Genomic DNA, 4,051 nt, shown 5'->3' on the forward strand with positions numbered 1-4,051 from the left:
AGAGGTCAGGCATGGTGGCTCATGCCCGTAATTCCAGCACTTTGGGAGGCTGAGGCGGGTGGATCATGAAATCAGGCAAGACCAGCCTGACCAACATGGTGAAACCCCGTCTCTACTAAAAATACAAAAATTAGCCAGGAGTGGTGGCACACGCCTGTAATCCCAGCTATTCAGGAGGCTGAGGCAGAGAATTGTTTGAACCCGGGAGGAAGAGGTTGCAGTTGGCCAAGATCTGGCCATTGCACTCCAGCCTGGGCGACAGAGCGAGACTCCATCTCAAAAAAAAAAGAAAAGAAAAGAAAAAGGAAATAGGCATCACTAAGTAGACCTTGACTATCTTTATCTCTGCATTGGCCAGACTGTTGTTTTTAATCCCATCAGTTATATAATTGTATAAAATCAAATTACACAAAAACTGTCACCCCAGGTGCGGAGTGGTGGCTAACACTTGTAATCCCAGCACTTTTGGGAGGCCAGGGAGGACAGATCATGAGGTCAGGAGTTTGAGAGCAGCCTGGCCAACATGGTAAAACCCCGCATCAACTAAAAATACAAAAATTAGCCAGGCACGGTGGCATACACCTGTAATCTCAGCTACTAGGAAGGCTGAGGCAGGAGAATGACTTGAACCCAGTAGGCAGAGGTTGCAGTGAGCCAAGATGGTGCCACTGCACTCCAGCCTGGTTGACAGAGTAAGACTCCATCTCAAAACAGAAATAAAATTAAAAAAAAGAAAGAAAAAGAAAATAAAGAAATGGCTATTAAACAATGAAACAACTTTAAATGCTTGTTGCTAAGTGAAAGAAGCCAATCTGAAAAGACTACACAGTGTATGTTTCCAACTATTCTGGGAAAGCTTAGTCAGATGACATTGTTTCTGATAGTTTCAATTATGTCTCAGAATAAGTGTTTCATTTTGTTGACATTTTTTGATTATTTAGGCACAGGAATTAGTAAATTAAATGTTATGATGCTCGTTTAAGGAAATTAATGTTATCATGCCTTTATAAAGCTTACTTCCTTTTTTTCCGTCCAGGCTGGAGTGCAGTGGCACGATCTGGACTCACACAACAACTGCTTTTAGGGCTCAAATCATCAACCCACCTCAGCCTCACGAGTAGCTGGGACTATAGGTGTGCACTACCATGCCTGGCTAATTTTTTTGTGTTTTTAGTAGAGACAGGGTTTCACCGTGTTGCTCAGGCTAGAAGGGACTTTCAATGATGGTTTCAGTTCTGTCTCAGAGTCATTGTTTTTCATTGGTTTATTTCTGATTACTTAGGCATGGGAATGTATAAATTGAACTCTATGATACAGTTTTAAGGAAATTACCCTACTTTTGGATTCGATTGCCAATATAACACATGGCTTCAAAAGGAATTTCAATTGTTACTTAGTTGAAACCCAGTCATCCCCACTCTGTCCCTCTTCATTGTTGTGTAACAAGTGGTGAAACCTAGACAAAATTCTAATTCCATTTCTTATACCCTATTGTAATGAGGAAACAGATCAGCACAATCCTTTAAAAACAGTATATGCCTTAAAGAACCTTTTCATTCTGAAAAATTTCAACTCTACACAAGGAATAGGATAATAAACTGCTATGGATTATTTTGCAAAATTTGTTCCATCTATCTCCCATTCTACCATCTTGTACCTCCCTGTGCATGAGGAATACATAAATGATCTACTGGAACTCAGCATGGAAAGAACATGGGATTTGGAGTAAGCCTGACACACATTCTAACCCCTGTGCTTAAGCAGGTTACTCTCTCTGATGTCAGGTTTTCTCAGCTATATAATGAGAATAAAGATACCAAACACGGGTGGGCACAGTGGCTCACGCCTGTAATTTCAGCACTTTGGGAGGCTGAGGCTGGCAGTTCTCTTGAGCCCAGGAGTTTGACAACACCCTAGGCAACATAGCGAGACCTCATCTCTATCTCATTTAAAATTTTTTTTTTTTCATTAGGCCAGGCATGGTGGCTCATGTCTGTAATCCCAGTATTTTGGTAGGCCGAGGTGGGCAGATTAAAAGATCAGGAGTTCGAGTGCAGCCTGACCAACATAGAGAAACCCCACCTCTGGTAAAAATACAAAAATTAGCCACCTGTGTTGGTACATGCCCGTAATCCTAGCTACTCAGGAGGCTGAGGCAGGAGAATCACTAGAACCCAGGAGGTGGAGGTTGCAGTGAGCAGAGATCGTGCCACTGTACTCTACCCTGGGCAACAGAGCAAGATTCATCTCAAAAAAAAAAAAAAAAAACCTTAAGATAACAAACACTGGATACTAGAGAGTTAAATAATATGTGTAACTGCTTACTGTGGTGTCTGACACATACCAGTTACTGAGTATTCATTTTCTTTTGCTTCTCATTACATTGGACCAAAGCAGTGACAGGTATATTCTTACCATGTGAGTGTTAGCTTGCAAGCACTATTGGCACAAAATTATTAAAAAGTTAATAATTGTAGTAGTCCATTTTCACACTGCTAATAAAGACATACCCAAGACTGGGAAGTACAAAAGAAAGAGATTTATTGGATTTACAGTTCCATGTGGCTGGGGAGGCTCACAATCATGGCAGAAGGTAAAGGGCACATCTCATATGGCAGCAGACAAGAGAATAGAGCTTGTACGGGGAAACTCCCATTTTTAAAACCATCATCAGATCTCATGATACTTATTCACTATCATGAGAATAGCATGGGAAAGATCCACCCCCATGATTCAATTATCTCCCACCAGGTCCCTCCCAAAACACATGGGAATTATGGGAGCTACAAGATGAGATTTGGATGGGGACACAGAGCCAAACAATATCAATAACCTTAGTTTCTGGCTTTACTACGATCATCTCTTCTCCTTTAGCTAAAAGTCCTCCCCACAGTCCACCCATTATTTTTTTCTAGGAAAAACAAAAAACAACCCTGTTGTCTTCATAAAAGGCATTATTATTTCCTTATTAACTGACTGAAGCTCTTCCCCATGAAAAGTATTGTATAGGGTCTGCCTCTATTGACATCACAATGGCTAAGCTGGCTACTTGGCTACATGAGAGACAATCGTGTAATGATAAAGCAATAGAGCTATTGAATTTTTTCAAATAAATACAAATTACTGTAAAAGAGAATGCAAACTTAACAGAGTAAATAGCTTTTCTTAATTGCTCTATCCTTCAAAATACTTTTGGAACTTTTACCCTAGAACTGTCTTAACAACTACTTCTTAACTCCCTCTCCTTCACACATCTCATTATTTAATACATCTTAAAAGTTAAAACTGAGACCTAGTTGAAGTATTTCCCTTTATTGTTGTTTTCTATTTTTAGACACCAGGTCCCACTGTGTCACCCAGGCTGGCAGGTCATGGCTCACTGCAGCATTGAAGTCCTGGCCTCATGGAATTCTCTCAACCTCAGCTTTGTGCCTTCCTTTATATGCAAGGATGTCACTACATAGCATGCTTAATTATCTACTTATTGCTGTTGGCTTTTATTTTGGGTTTAGGGAGTAGATCAATCAATCACATCCTGTAGATTAAGTTTTGGTTTTCTGTTGCTGAATATGTGTTCTTTGAGGTCTTTGTGTTTGTTTATTCCACAAAGAGGCCTATTGATACGGATTGGAGTCATTTCACCAACTGATATAACCAATTCTGATGGAACTTTTTTTAATAGACGGGATTAAACTTAACTATTCTAATTCATTAGCATTATAAATACGGACTTACAAGGTTACAATTTTTATTCATGAGGAATTCAATTAGAAAGATAAACTATTATTCTACTCTAGTTACTTGCCAGTGAAGTATTAAATCTTTTTATTTACAAAAAGATAAACTAAACGAGTACATTTCTCTTTTTACTAAATTACTAAATAGAAAAACCAGTATAAATGTGCCCTATTAAAGAACACCTGGCCAGGCACCGTGGCTCACGCCTATAATCCCAGCACTTTGGGAGGTCAAGACAGGCATATCACGAGGTCAGGAGTTTGAGACCATCCTGGCCAACATGGTGAAACCCTATCTCTACTAAAAATACAAA

This window comes from Cebus imitator, unplaced genomic scaffold (assembly GCF_001604975.1).
Source record: "Cebus imitator isolate Cc_AM_T3 unplaced genomic scaffold, Cebus_imitator-1.0 Scaffold32, whole genome shotgun sequence".
Taxonomy (NCBI): Eukaryota; Metazoa; Chordata; class Mammalia; order Primates; family Cebidae; genus Cebus; species Cebus imitator.